General features: G+C 46.0%; 1 long non-coding RNA gene across 1 annotated transcript; it reads left to right on the top strand.

Moving 5' to 3' along the window:
* Nucleotides 1–8,741: 8,741 nt before the first annotated feature.
* On the top strand, nucleotides 8,742–15,702 carry LOC115892387. Its single transcript, XR_004052273.1, has 3 exons — nucleotides 8,742–8,850; nucleotides 14,886–15,098; nucleotides 15,470–15,702. It is a non-coding gene; the product is annotated as an uncharacterized LOC115892387 (long non-coding RNA).
* Nucleotides 15,703–16,251: the final 549 nt, after the last annotated feature.

The following is a 16,251-nucleotide window of genomic DNA, read 5'->3' on the forward strand; positions in this document are numbered from 1 at the left end:
CAGTCACTGGGAGTGCTTATAGATGATAAATGGGAATCTACTCCTATATGTCACACAAAGGATGACATTTGGAACAGCTATTTGGAATCTTTTCACAAAAGGAGGGTATTTCCCAGCTAGACCAAATAAATCTAGAACCTCCCTCCTCTGAACCTGAGTGCCATCTTTTTTTGTGCAGCAGAGCCCATGAATGACCTCGGATTGGAATGATTTGGAGGAAGAAGTGGACAAAGGTTAGATTACACTAGTGTCTTCCCTGTTAACGTTCCTTTCAGGTCTCAGCAGCATCTTAACAGAAAGTAACTCTGGGAGTTATTTCCCAAACCTATCCAAGGTAGCCTTAGAGTGATACACTGTTTGAAAGTTTCAGTTTAAGATAAGAAAATGATCCCCCCATATCCAGTCTTTAATCTCCTCATCCCCACAAGGCTTATTTCGGAAGCAGCCACCCCTGCATCTAGGTGAGGGGAGCCCAGGGAAAGCAGTTCCAATAGCATGTGTCCCACAGGTGTCATGGCAGACTCATGGAGCCAGCCTGGGACAGTAGAACCAACTCAGGTTCACCTGGAGTCCCCAGCTCTGCTCCTGGCCAGCTCTGTGGCCTTGAGAAACATCAGCCTTTCTGGATTCAGTTTCCTTCTCTGAAAAGAGAGGACTCTTCTCTAAGGTCCCCTTCAGCCCTAACATTCGACCACAGCAAGAGATGTGTGAATTCACCTCTCAAGTTAGCACTCATCCTTTCTGGACATAGAAGGTCAAACATTGGGAGTGGGAGGGAATAAATGAATCTGAATGGGAGAACACAGACTGAGGCTGAAAGGATAGAATGTTCTTGGTTTTAAAAAATCTGCATGTATTTTGCACATTCCCAAAATGCAATGAAGCAATTAAATATAACCCATCATGAAAAACAATTTAATGAGGTAAATTATTACAGAAAGCTCTATGGCTTAATGGGGTAGTAGAAATAGCACTGGACTTGGAGTCCTGAGACCTGGATTTGAACTCTAACTCTTGATCTGACTGGCTGTGTTACCGGGGACCCAGATTAAGTCTGAAATGTGACATATGAAATTGTAATTTACTAGCCTATGGAGCCTCTCTGAGCCTCAGTGTCCTTGTCTACACAACAGGAAGAGCAACATTTATGTGTATTAGATGAATCTGGAAGCCTCATCCCACTGCCTGGGGCATTGCAGAACCCCGGGAGACATCGGTTGAGGATGAGTAGCGTGCCCCGCACAGAAGCCAGAGACCAGAAGTGAGCCAGCTTCTGGGCCTGGTTTTGCTAACTAACCAGATGACTCTAACCTCTGGGAACTTCGGTTTCACTTTCTGTGAAAAATCAACTGGATTGGATTAACCTGTCCAGCTCTGCCGTTCTGGGGAGTCTTTGCAACCGTGTGCCTCCCTCAGTTCCAGGCCTCTGCGTGGCCCTCTGTACCCCTGTCCTCCTTACTGTGCCTCGCACCTCTACCGAAGGACGAGTCTGGCCTGCAATGTCCCTGCACTTCAGTCAGCTTATCAGGACCTGGAATAGAAGATTTGTGGAGGGGAAAGGTTGAAACTCATGGATGAGAGTAAGCTTTGGGGATTATCTGTGAGGTTCGTTTGTCCATTTCACTCCTGTCCCCAATTACAATGGGGACTGAAAGCCAGTTGTGTTCTCAGTGGCTGAAAGAAATCTCCTAACCTTTATAATCCTTTTTTAAAAAGTTTTCCCATTTTTGGCCAGGTGTGGTGGCTCATGCCTGTAATCCCAACACTTTGGGAGGCTGAGGCGGGCAGATCATGAGGTCAGGAGATCGAGACTATCCTGGCTAACGGGGTGAAACTCCATCTCTACTAAAAATACAAAAAACTAGCCGGGCATGGTGGTGGGTGCCTGTAGTCCCAGCTACTCTGGAGGCTGAGGCAGGAGAATCGCTTAAACCCAGGAGGCGGAGCTTGCAGTGAGTCGAGATTGTGCCACTGCACTCCAGCCTGGGCAACAGAGTGAGACTCTGTCTCAAAAAAAAAAAAAAAAAAAAAAAAACAACTCCCATTTTTAGCTTAGGGTGTTAATCAAACTCCTTCCCCTTCCTCTACGTCAAGAATGTGCTATAAATGAACTGGAAACTCCTTTCCTTGTTCCCTCTGCTATTTCCCTGTGGACTGTAGAGTCCGAAGCCCCCATCCCACCCCAAGGATATTCCTGACTTCAACATTTGCAAGAGGAGGGAAGGCCTGTCTCAGGGCAACAAGCCTGGCTGCCCCAGCAGCTTCTGTGGGCTCCGACGCAGCCTTCTTTCCCTCTCCATTCACCGCCCCTCCACCACCCCGTGGTGCCACGACTTCCCATCTGGAAGAGCAGTCAGCCACATCCTGCCTGTGACTACTTCACAGAATGCAAAGGAAAATATCAGCTAACAGCAGCCTGGGCTAGCTGGGGCTGTGAAGGCTTTGCCCTGCAAAAGAGTACCCTTCCTTACAGCTCCTGGCCTACATTTACTATGGAAAAAAGATGGCATGACCTTCAACCAGCCATCTGAATCCCTCACATAGCTGCCCCCCTTCCCACTTGTTCTCAATCCTCTGTGGGGCAACTCTCAATGTTACCACTGAGAGGAATCTCAGAAGTTGCTTGCTTGCTTTCTTTTCGTTCTTTCTTTCTTCCTTTCCTTTTACTGTCTTTCTTTCATATAAGGTCTCGCTTTGTCACCCAAGCTGGAGTGCAGTGGCACGATCTCACCTCACTGCAACTTCCCCTCACTGTAACCTCCACCTCCCAGGTTCAAGCAATCCTCCCACCTCAGCCTCCCCAGTAGCTTGGATTACAGCTGCATGCCACCGCACCCGGCTTTTTTTTTTTTTTTTTCGGGTGGAGATGGGGTTTCACCATGTTGGCCAGGCTGGTCTTGAAACTCCTGACCTCAGGTGATCTGCCCCCTTGGCTTCCCAAAATGTTGGGATTACAGGCGTGAGCCACCGCGCCCAGCCAGAAGTCTCAGAAGTTGCTTTCTTCTAGAGGTCCCCACTGTGAGACAGAGGCAGCAGCCCCTGTGCTGCAGGTGGACAAAATGACTGGGCCCACCACAGCAAGGGTGTGTTTGTAGTTTTATGACCAGATTTCACATAAGCCTGTGCTCACAGCACATGTATCACAAAACACAGGAGCTGTGTGTAAGAGTGCGTCCTTATTCTGAGCTGTGTGGCGAAACTGCTGCGTGGGGTGGGGGGAGCTCCCTATAAGGTACATGATGTGAGCATTGGTGATGAACTAGGCTAACTGGGATCTCCGATGTCTCAAAGACAGATGGAATGGTCATGTAGGCAATGTCTTCCAGTTCCAGTAAACGGGTTCTGACACCCAAGGCAGAGGGATAGGGAAGATTCACTTCAGCTCCTTCCTGGCCCTGTAGTTGCTGCCCATGAATCCAAGAATGACTCTGTTAGAACTGGCTGAATGCCTTCTATTTCCTCCTCAGAACTAAAGGGCACTTTCATTTCTAGCATCATAAAGTGCTTATTTCGGATGTACCAACCAATGAGCACATCTATTTGCACTGTTGTCCACAGCTCCGGCTGGACTGCACTATTTGCAACACATGGGATCCAAACTCTTTGAGTCAGTGTGTTAGAATGTACACGCAACTGCACCATGGCCAACCAGCAGATGAAGGATCTCAAAGTGGGTATTTTGGCCTGGATGATTTCAAATAATTAACAGTGAATTTTTTTTTTTTTTTTTTTTTTTTTGAGGTGGAGTTTCGCTCTTATTGCCCAGGCTGGAGTGCAATGGCACAATCTCGGCTCACCGCAACCTCCGCCTCCTGGGTCCAAGCAATTCTCCTGCCTCAGCCTCTGGAGTAGCTGGGATTACAGGCATGCACCACCATGTCCAGCTAATTTTGTATTTTTTGTAGAAACAGGGTTTCTCCATGTTCCTCAGGCTGGTCTTGAACTCCCAACCTCAGGTGATCCACCCGTCTCGGCCTCCCAAAGTGCTGGGATTACAGGCATGAGCCACCACGCCCGGCCAACAGTGACTATCTTGATTTTGTCTCTATGTAGAAAATCTTTAAGCAATGGCCCTTTTCACCACCTTTTCAATCCATTTGAAGTCAGAGGCTTGGGTCAGTCTTAAGACACTGAAATGGACAGGCCCTTTTGATGTGGTTTTATTTATACATTACCTGATTCTTTGGCCTACCTCTATACCACAGAGGAATATTCAGATTGTTACCTTGTTGGGAGACAAACCGCCAAAGGAAAAATATTGAAAACCTCTGTTCCATCATCTATATATGTAAGAACTAAAACCAGTGACTGCTTTGGTCTCTTCTTCTATCAAAAACTATGGGAATCAGTAGCAAACAAGCTCAGAAAATGCAAGCTTCTGCTTTACCCAAGCAAAAGATATGGCCAGAGGCTATACTAGCGTTATATCCCATAAAAGAAAAAAACCGGCCAGGCGCAGTGGCTCACGCCTACAATCCCAGCACTTTGGGAGGCCAAGGCAGGTGGATCACTTGAGGCCAGGAGTTGGAGATCAGCCTGGCCAACATGGTGAAACCCCATCTCTAGTAAAAATACAAAAATTAGCTGGGTGTGGTGGTGGGCACCTGTAATCCCAGCCACTGGAGAGGCTGAGGATGGAGAATCACTTGAACTGAGAGGCAGAAGTTGCTGTGAGCCAAGATCGCACCATTGCACTCCAGCCTGGGCAATAGAGTGAGACTCCATCTCAAAACAAAAAAAAAAAAAAAGAAAAGAAAAGAAAAAAGAAAAAGAAAGAAAAGCAGGGAAGAGGCTCAAGGCCAGAGTGTTGAGGGTTGTTCCGCTAATCGGCCCCATGGCGAAGGTTTTCTTTATGTAAACAGCTGTAGGCTGACATATAATCATGAAGCTGGTAGATATTCATGGCATGCCATTTGGATGGCTAGATAGTTCTAAATGTCACCTTTTTGTTTTGCTTTGTATTGTTTTGTTTCTTAAATTTCTATCTAAAGGATGTCCTTAAAATGAGCATTGCTATGTCCAAAAAGTTGCATCATTATAATTCTTGGAAGTAATAATTTGCTTCAAAGTAAGGTCAGTCACCATCAGATGCCATAGTGATTTGTCTGCCAAAGTTCTATGCACCATGTTAGAACTTGGCTGGGTGTGCACAAAGCTCAGCTAATTAAAACCCTCCCAACCAACTTGTCTTGGTTAGTTTGTTTGATACAATATATTTTGTTGTAACATTCAGTCTGTTGTTTTTCCATTTGCTTTAAATTTAGCACTGCCACATAAAAAAGAGACAGAGAAAATAGGACAGCTTGAAGAGGTGTAAAAATATAATTACTTTTGAAAGTATGCATATTTATCTATTTTCTGCTAACCCCCATCTCACTTGTCTTTCCACTTGGCTAAATAGACGAATGTTCCTGGCTCATGGATATATAGCACTTATGGGTTACTTCAAATTGAGAACATCCCTTACTGCAATTTCTATGCCACTGATTTTAGTACATTTTTAAAATTTCTTTTGCATCAAAAAGGAAATCAAATGAAAGCATATCAGGCTTGAAAGACCACTGGTGATATTGTAGAACTTCCACAAGCCAATCTGCAATAATAATATGCAATCTGCAATAAGGAAGGAAGGAAAGAAGGAAGGAAGGAAGGAAGGAAGGAAGGAAGGAAGGAAGGAAGGAAGGAAGGAGGAGGGAGGGAGGGAGGGAGGGAGGGAGGGAGGGAGGGAGGGAGGGAGGGAAGGAAGGAGGGAAGGAAGGAAGAAAGGAGGGAGATTCATCAAGAAGTATTTTCCCAAACTACACCTAGTTGTGACAATATTTGGCTCAATTTTATAAATCTATTACAGTTGCATCTACAAAACAATAGGCTAATAATTCACAAGTCATATGTAAGAGCCATGCAGACCATGACTGTCTTCTTCACCAGTGTTTTCCCTGCCCACATGACAAGGCCTGAGAGGTGGAATGTGCTCACTAAAAATTTACTGAATGAGCCAGGTGTGGTGACTCACACCTGTAATCCCAGCACTTCAGGAGGCCGAGGTGGGTGGATCATGAGGTCAGGAGATCGAGACCATCCTGGCTAACATGGTGAAACCCTGTCCCTACTAAAAAATACAAAAAATTAGCCGGACGTGGTGGCGGGCATCTGTAGTCCCAGCTACTCAGGAGGCTGAGGCAGGAGAATGGAGTGAACCCGGGAGGCGGAGCTTGCAGTGAGCCGAGACTGCGCCACTGCACTCCAGCCTGGGAGACAGAGCGAGACTCTGTCTCAAAAAAAAAAAAAAAAAAAAATTACTGAATGAATGAATGAGTGAATGAATGGGCAGGTGCACTGTACTACAATGCAGAAAGAAAACTCTGCCAGTCCTGGTGGCTCACACCTGCAATCCTAGCACTTCGGGAGGCCAAGGTGGGAGGATCACCTGAAGTCAAGAATTCAAGACCAGCCTGGGCAACATAGCAAGACCCCATCAAAAAAAAAAAAAAGAAAAGAAAAGAAAGAAAATTCCATTTAGTATTTCTGTGTCACATCTTCTGTTTGCCCTGTTAAATATGAAACTGCAAGCAGGCAGGGCCCGCATTTGTCCTGTGCACAGTTGTATCCTAAGCTCCCAGCAGCAAGAGCTTACCATGTAGCAAGACCTCCAAAATTTTTGTTGAGCTGTTGGTGTTTAGGAATATGGATAGGCCCTTCTCTTGGAAAATTGTTGACCCAAGCTGGGCACGGTGGCTCACGCCTCTAATCCCAGCACTTTGGGAGGCCGAGGAGGGCGGATCACCTGAGGTTGGGAGTTCGTGACCAGCCTGACCAACGTGGAGAAACCCCATCTCTACTAAAAATACAACAGTAGCCAGGCATGGTGGCTCACGTCTGTAATCCCAGCTACTCAGAAGGCTGAAGCAGGAGAATCGCTTGAACCTGGGAGGTGGAGGTTGCAGTGAGCCAAGATCGCGCCATTGCACTCCAGCCTGGGCAACAAGAGTGAAACTCAGTCTCAAAAAAAAAAAAGAAAAGAAAAAAGAAAATTGTTGACCCAGAAATCTGAATTTACCAAAGTAAATAAATTAGAAGACAATTCTGAATTTTACAAAGTATTTATTACGGGTTTCCTTTCATAAGCAGGCCTTGAAAATATGCCTTAACTATAAAGTCTTCATGTAACTTTAAAGAAGCACATGTGCCATAGAATGCAAGATACGGCTGACTCTGCCAGGACTGTGCAGTCACAGCGCCACTTCCAGATGGTCAGAGTTAGAAGGCTGTGCTTCCCTGCCACTAGATCAACCACTAAGCCACAAACAAAAAACTGTGCTAAGGAGTGAAACAGGCAATGGCAGTGTTACGGGCTGGATTTTGTCCCCTCAAATTCTTATGCTGAAGTCCTAACCCCTGGTACCTCAGAATGTGAATGGAGATAAGGTATTTAAAGAGGTAATTAAGTTAAAAAGAGTTCATTAGGTTGGGCGCTAATCCAATCTGACAGGTGACCTCACAAGAAAAGGAGATTAGGGCACAGATACACACACAGGGAAGAATGCATGAAGTCCCTAGAAGGCAGCCATTTACAAGGCAAGGGAAGGGCCTCAGAAGAAACCAGTCCTGCCGACAGCGTGATCTCTCATCCTCAGAACTGGTAGGAAATACATCTGTGTTGTTTCAGCCACTCAATTGGTGATCTCTATTATAGCAGTCCTTGGCAAACCGATGTAGACAGATAAGTGGAAATGTCTTCTTTTAGACTCCTTTCTACTGTTTTATAGACTAGAAGGATAATGCAGAAGTGTCCAAGTCCCACACAAGACCATCAGAAGGCAAAAGCAAACACTGCCTCCTGCTCTCTCCCCTCCCACCCACCCACTCCCCGGCCCTGTAATTGTCATCTCAGCTGGGTCTCTGTCTCCACTGTGACTGTATTAATTCTCCGTGGATGGGAGGTGGTGATTCTGTGGAGAGAGCTGCCTTACAGATGAGCGTCACGTCAGTGTCCCAACAGAAAACAACACTGGAAAATGTTTTGCCTTTCCTTTTTACAATCAACAAGAATTCACTTAGCTTGAAGGCAGAGGACCGAACCTAGCAGGGATATGGGTATTGTTTCTGACCCTTAAGAAGGAAACCCATCTCCCTTCTCATTGTCCGAATACACTCACGTCATTTGGACATTTTTCACCAATTACTTTTGCAAACATTGTGGAAAAATAAGTGACTTAGTAAGTCCTGAGCCTTCACTTAAGAAATTGGCCTGGGCCTCATTGAATAGCGGGTAGAAGAAGGAAATGATCCATGTATACTCTTTTATAGACAAAAAGAGTTACATTCTTTCACTGAAAAAAGGCCAACCATCATCAAAACAATTTAATACATTCTATCTCTTCAATAGAAGCTCAAATCAAACGTCTCACTCAGTCAAACTGAGTTAGGAGAGAAGCCGTCTGCTGGCTCCCAGTTCAGCTCCAGCAGGCCTGTTTTGAACACCATCGGCTGAGTCCTGTTCGTATCATTAAAAAATTATCTTAACTGCTCGCTGCCAAAAGTAATTTGCCCAGCACTGTCCATTCCTCGGAAACAGAACTGTTTCCTGTGGCTGTGAATGGCTGTGAAACAAGATAAATGCCTACAGGCAGCTGGAGAAAGTAAGCTGCCATCAGAGAGGAGTCCTCTGTCGGAAGTGGTGAGACCTAAGGGTCACATGCACGGATGGCCACAGGCCACTCTGCAAAGCATCAAGACCCTGAAAGAGGGACAGTTCTGGGAAGTTTGGACTGCATAGGCAGGTGCATAAGGAGTCTCAGGAATGCTGCTGGCTTCAGATTCTGATCCCTGTGTCACCTCTCACCCTCATGTGTAAGACCCAGGAAAGTAGAATGTGGTGTGCGTGCATGTGTGTGGTGTATGTGAGTGAGCACTCCACTTCTGAAGTGTCCCCTACCCTTCCCCCTTCCCTCCTCTCCCCTTCTCTTTCTCTCTCTGTCTCTGCAGTCATTCCTAAGGCCCCTGATTTGGCAGTGAACCTACTGAGGGGTGGAGAGTGATCCTTTGTTAGCTGGGTAGTGACTCTGCGATGCAGACAGCTGAGGAGAAGCTTGGCAAGACAAAGAAACATCTCTGCCTGCCTCAGGCCTTGCCCACCACTGGATTCTCTCTCCCTGGGAGACTGCTCCTTCTCCAAGGCTGCGCTGTGTGCCACCTGTGTTTGCTGAGCCCCTCCACCCTACTGTACACCCTGGGAGGCTGATGGGCATGCATTATACCAACAAGCTGGTCGGGATGAAGAATGGGGAGCACTGGCAGGATGGAGGAAGGAGGGTGAGGCACAGGTGCTTATCCCCAACTCCCTCCCTTCAGGGTGGCTGCATCCCCACCTGACAGACTGTACTCAGCGCTGATGAGGCCAGTCGGGCCCCTCTCTTCCTCGTCTGCTCTGTGGCTCTAGGTGCTCTACCCACTACCTGTGCATTCGGTGGGAGCCTGCGTGGCAGCCATGGAGATGCACCTCTCAGATCTTCTTGCATGGAAGAACTTGCCATTCAGCTGCAAGGCTGCAGTGAATTGACTGCCTTCAGCCTTCAAGATCAATTTTATGGCTGTTCTTGCTGCTGCTGCTGCTGCTGCTATTTGCCATGCTCTTTCTGAACAGCCCCAGCTAATGACTGAACATGATGGGGATACCAGGGCCAGGGGACCTGACCATTTCTGTGCGACAACAGAGACTCCTCTAACTGGCTGTCCTTGCTCCTGCTCCCGACTGGGTTGGTTAAGACTCAGTCAGATCAGACTCATGCTCTGAGCTTCCCTGACCCAGTCCTGCTTTGTCCCTTCTTTTTTATTACAGGTGATTTGCATCGAGACTGAAGGTTTTCCCTGTTCATTCCTGCTTGCTGCTCCTTTTATCTTCCATAGACTATAAGCCCTAATAAATCCTAACTTCTAACTAACTCCACACTCCTAACTCCGTCCCAGCATCTGCTTCCCAGAGAATCCAACTAGCACGTGGTTTGATTAAACTCTACTCAAATCACCCAATTTGATGGTACCGTCTTTCCCATCAGACCCCTGACTGACGCGCCTTGACATTCAGTTAGTGAAATTCCACATGGGTTAACATATTGACTTGGGGAGAAGACTCTCCTGAACCCTCCCAGGCTATCCTGTCATGCTTGTGGACAAAGAGGAATGGAACTCCTGGACCACAGTTCCTGTGGGTTCCTGGCTTTCCTACCAGCCTTCCTCATCACCCACATCCAGACTCCCAGCCAGTTCCTCCAGGCCTGTGATGGGATCCTGAGATAACAGGCAACGCTGGAGAAAGGGGGAGAGGCTGCTGAACTGTGGGGAACGAGCAGTGACAGTAATGAGAACCACATGTCTCAACAGGAGCTTAGAAAAGCACATTTAATCCTAATCAATCAGAAGAAAATGTCCAGAGTCACTGAAGCAGTGAGGCAAAAACAGTATTGAGAAGGTTCAAAGTCTACTCAGAACCCCTGAAATCCAAACTTGTCACTCACTGGGAACTGGACTTGCTGGCCTTCCCAGGCCTGATGTGTGCTCTGAAGAAGAGAAGATTAAGAAGCGGGCTCTCTGCAGGCAGGATGGCTGTGAATTGCTTGGCTTAGGACACAGGATGTCTAATGCATTTTTGGGAAATATCTAGGTTGATAATTCCCAAACTTATTTTTGCAACACCCTGAGAATTTTCTAATTCTCACCAGATGAGATGTGTGCCACAAAACCCTAAAAACGAAACTGACTTAGTTATAAAAAGTGAATATATCCTAGAGAGTAGGAAGACAGGCTGCATTTTTCAGGGCTCTTCTAATTTCAAAAATGCTGGCCTGTTAACAAAAAATATACTTATTATCAAACAGTATATCTTCTTTGAGGTTCAGAAAATTGGGTCCTATTGTCCATGCAGCATTTTTAGCAGAGATAAAGGGAGAAGGGGAAGTATGACTGAACTGGAAGTTCTCAAACTTCAAAAATGCTAAGATTCATTCCATTCATATTGGTTCTTGGTTCCTTCATGTAACACATGAAACCCAATGATCTTCACTTAATGTCCCCCACCCCCAAATCCTTAGAGTTGTCATGACTTGTTGATTTGCGTGGGGAACATAGGGAAATGCCAAGTGGGGCAGAAACAGCTCCAGTCCTCAGACAGCAAAGTGAACCCTAATTACCAGGTACTTTGGCCCAGGCAGCTTTCAGACTCCAAGCTCCTTCACCTGGGAGCTTGTTTCTCACCTTCAAATGGAGCTGAACTGTAATTGTAACTGTATTTGAGTCAGGATCCACATTTGTGACGAGGATTCATTCCTGCCTTACGCAAATTTGTCCCTGAACAGCAGCAAAAACTTAGGAAATCTGCAGGGTGCACTGCTCTTCCCCTCCCCACTCCCCTTCCATGGGACCTGGGTCTGCCACTGCAGGAGCCTCTGTCAGGGGCCGAAATGTTGGTGCAAGCCAATGCCTCCATGCTTCTGCTCTCTGCAGTCTTTAGCCACCTTCCCAAAGGCAAAGCTCCACTCCCTCTCTGCACCCTCGCCTCTCTGTTTGCCTCAGTGTTCTTTTGTGATTTATTTCCTCTGACTCTTCCCTTCACTGAATACAGCTCCCCTGTCCATTTTGATTGTTTTCTAAACTCCCATTGGAAACAAACACTCTATTTCAGCCTTCCAGGGTAGAAGCTGCTCCACTCCATCACCCCACAATCATCTAGGGCCAGGGAAGGGAGATAAATATTCTCCTACTGGCCACTTCTCATCGATATTTCTAATCCAGCACGTCTCCATTCTCAGGCGAGAACCTCTGCCCTTTGGCCCTCCTCCCCTGACGTGTACATGTTCGCATACATGCCATTTTCTTCTTGTTCCTCTCACCCTTAGCCTCCAAAACATTCCCCCTTCAACACTATGCATCTTTCCATCTGACTTATATACATTCTCTCTACCTCAACCTCTAGGAGATAGTTATGTCTGCTCTTCTCCCTCCCCACTCCCCTTCCATGGGACCTGGGCCTGACACTGCAGGAGGCCCTGTCAGGGGCTGAAACGTTGGTACAATAAATTTATCCGTACCGGTTAGAATTGGTTTGACTGTACACGAAATACCCAGCAAAGTGGCTTAAATAATACAAACCCTCTCATATAGTCGAATCAGGGCTAGAATGGTGACTCCATGTTGTTTAGGGATCCCTGTCTTTCTGCTTCACCATCCTAGCCTTGGTTTCCGTCCTTAAAGTGGTTCATGGTCCAAACTGGCTGAAAGGCTAGAAGAAGAAAGGAGAAGAAATGGCAAATGGACACACCTTCTAGGTGATTGCTCACTTTTTTTTCTTGCGCCCCCCCTCCCCTTCCCTAGCCAATGATTTCTACTTGCACATTTTTGGCCACCCCTAACTGCAAAGAAAGCTGAGAATTGTCAACTGGGTCCACTGCTGTTCTGAATAAAATCAGGGTTCTATTAGTAATGAATAGGCAACTAACATTCTTGCCTTGTAATTCCAGACCAGTATCATTGACCCTCATCTCTCCTCCAGCAGCCTATTCCTACTTCCATTTTCTGCACTCTGCTCCCCCAAGCCCTTTTACATCCTGATCTGTCTAATCTTCTCTCCAGCCCTCACCACCAACCCTTGCAATTCCCATGCTCTCCTTCCCTCTACGTCTGTTCTTCCATCATACGGAGAAACCACACTGAGTCCCTTCAGCCTTCCATTTTCCCCCACTTATAAGATGTGGTATCAATTTGCGTCCTCTGAGAGGCAGACACCAAGCAGGAATTCTCTGTTCAAGAGGTTTGTTGAGGGAAATGCCTGTGAGGACAAAGGGCGAGGGAGCAGGGGTAATTAGGCAAAACCTTTGAACCACGGTGCATGCAGGTCTACATCTGCGGAAGGAGAGCGGGAAGGGAAGGAGGGATTGAATGGGAAGAGCCTCAAACCTCAGCAGAAGTTCAAGAAAATCTCAGTCAGGTCTCCGGAGAGTCTCTGAGCTAAAGATTCCCATTAGAGGAACGCTGTATTGGGTAGAACTGGCCCAGATCCAATGCTCCCTCTGTTTTCCACATGTGGCCCTTTCTACCACCACCGTGTTTACCTACATCACTGATCATCCACACAGCTCTCCTGCAGTCTCAGCAGAGGTTCTCTTGCCTTCCTGCCTGTATCCTTGATTGCCTGCTTCATATTTGCTCCAGGTCCTTACTTCATTAATTAGTTCATTTGCGCCTACTTTTTTCACTCTCTCAGGAAGGGGTAACAGCAGGCAGACGCAACAGTGTAATGGGCTCAGGGAATGACAAGGGATTTGATACAGCTGGAGCAAAATGTAGGAGGCACATAATAAATGCTCAATAAATATGTATTGAATGAATAAATACATATTTTGTCTCTTCCAGAAGACCTCAAGCTTTACCTAATAACTCACAGGTATTAATACAAAGTTGTCAGGAAAGTCAATCTACTAATTTCTTACTGTATTAGAAACAAAATTATTTTTCCAAATTCCTCATTTCATTGACTGCCTGGTATGGAACCTATCAGACAATAGGTGCTTAATGAATAAACGTTTGTGTAATTAAGCTGAATGGGAAATAAATCTTTCACTCTCTGGGTATCACATGCATATTAGTGGCATTGGACAAAGGGAAATGAACAGGGGGAAGCCATGATTTATGCTCCTAAACCTCTTCTCTACCTCTGGTATATCCACCTTTCAATACTTTATGATCTTGAACTGATCTTATCTATCCCATAAATACATTATGTCAGAACTGATTGTAACCAACAGGATATTACTGAACTGCATGTTGTCAGATCACAGTGTTTCTCTCTTTGGATGATGATTTTCAGGGCTTTGGATGCCAACCAGAAGAAGCTGTAGGAATTGGCACAGATCCAGAGCATGGACAAAGATTACACTTCTGCTGAAGGCAAAGGAGAAAGAGCATTATCTAAAAAGCAACCAGGACTTCATGGGGGAGCAGTAAACGGGGCCAGAGTCAGGGAATAAGGAACACTTTTCAGAATCGTACTATAGAAATGCATCCTGCAAGGGTGGAACCAAAAGATTCTTTCAATCAAGTATCAGGGAATAGTTTTGGGTGAAATCAGGCTGGATTTGTGTGTAAAGTTGCTATAGACACTCTACAAGACATTAGTGTATCTGGCTAAGTGCGCTGGCTCACGCCTGTAATCCCAGCGCTTTAGGAGGCCAAGGCAGGTGGATCACCTGAGGTCAGGAGTTCAAGACCAGCCTGGCCGACATGGTGAAACCCTATCTCTACTAAAAATACAAAAATTAGCCAGGCATGGTGGCACATGCCTGTAGTTCCAGCTACTCAGGAGGCTGAGGCATAAGAATCTCTTGAACCTGGGAGGCAGAGGTTGCAGTGAGCCGATATCGTGCCACCGCACTCTAGCCTAGGCAGAGCAATACTCAGTCTAAAAAAAAAAAAAAAAAACATAGTTATTAGTGTATCCAAAGAGGGAAAGACAGACAAAGGGAGATTCATCAGAGGGAAGGTGGACAACATGAACTACAGGGTCTGCTATGCGGATCTTGTTTTATCTGTGCAGTGTATGTACACTAGCCTATGGCTTCCCTCTGCCGTCCCAGGGGCCACACTCCTAACCTAGATGTCCCCCATCAAACTCTCAGAACCTAATGCCAGTGGATATGTGGACTGTCATTTCCCTTGCTCTGATTCATGCTCAACATCCACTCTTGTCATTATAATTTGATTTCTCCTATAGGATGAGAACCCACTAAGTATTACAATCCACGTGTCAGTCGCATTTCTCATTGTGATTAACACCCCAGCCATTTGGTTTGCTCTTCAGTGTCTTGCGAGCAAGGCTACTGTGAATCTTTCCTCAGGAGTACAGATGGAGTCACATTTCTGAGCCTACAGAGCTGAGGGCAAGACCTGAGAATGGTGATGTCAAAATGCCAACCAGCAAGACCTCTTGGTGGTTATTCAGCCAGCCTTTTCTTGTGCCGTTCCACAGTCTTGACTGAGACCTTTTTTAGATGTCACCTTGAGATGAGCTGTGTGAATATCCAATTTAAAAAGGTGCAGAAGGAAACTCTGTGAGTATATGTGTGTGTGTGTGCATGCATGGGTGCTTGTGTGTATACATGCATGCCTGTCCAGAGAATTGTAGCTTCTTAACAACATTAGGAAGCTCAAATAGAATAGTTGTGATGGTTAATATGAGGTGTCAACTTGATTGGATAGAGGGATGCCTGGATGGGTGGTGAAGGATGGTTTCTGAGTGTCTGGAAGGGCGTTGCCAGAGGAGATTGACAAATGAGTCTGTGGACTGGGAGAGGAAGACCCACCCTCAGTGTGGGTGGGCACCATCCAATCGCCTGCTGGCACGGCTAGAACAAGGCAGGCAGGAGAAGGTGGGATCGGTTTGCTTGCTGAGTCTTCTGGCTCTTTCTTCTTCCCGTGCCAGGTGCTTGCTTGTGCGCCTCCTGTGCTTGGACATCAGAATCCAGGTTCTTCAGCCTTCGGACTCTAGGACTTGCACCAGCGGCTTCCCAAGGGCTCTCAGGCCTTAAGCCACAGACCGATGACTGTATTGTCAGCTTCCCTGGTTTGAGGCTTTTGGACTTGGACTGAGCCGCTACTGGCTTCTCTCTTTCCCAGCTTGCAGACAGTCTATCATAGGACTTTGCCTTGTAATTGTGTGAGCCAATTCTTCCTAATAAACTTCCTTTTACATATACATATATCTTATTGGTTCTGTCCCTCTGGAGAACACTGACTAATACAGTAGTCAATTCAACCTGATCTATCACATGGTCTTTCATTAAAGTTACATCTTTTATTATTAGAGGTTTCCTCAAAGTAAATGTTGGGTGAATGAGTGGGAAGGATGGAGAATGGAGAATGGATGGATGGAACAAAAACAGAGCTATTTAGTTTTGGCTTTGAATTTAATAGCTCACGGGTATTAGTACAAGTTGCTGAGTTAGGAAAGATAATATGCCAATTTCTTACAGTATTGGAAGCAAAATTATTTTTCCAAGCGCCTCATTTCATTTAAACGGTGACTTTAGAGAATAGCTAAATTTAAAATAGAGCCAAATAATAGACTATCACGGATTTTCCCTAAACAAAACAAATGAGAAATTATCTGTTTACAACCCTTACACTGGAAAACAGTGGCTTAAGTAAAGGAAAATCTGAAAGCTGTGTTGAAGCATTTAAAGATTCAAACAGAGAGGGTAAGGA

This window comes from Rhinopithecus roxellana, chromosome 2, assembly GCF_007565055.1.
Source record: "Rhinopithecus roxellana isolate Shanxi Qingling chromosome 2, ASM756505v1, whole genome shotgun sequence".
Lineage (NCBI taxonomy): Eukaryota > Metazoa > Chordata > Mammalia > Primates > Cercopithecidae > Rhinopithecus > Rhinopithecus roxellana.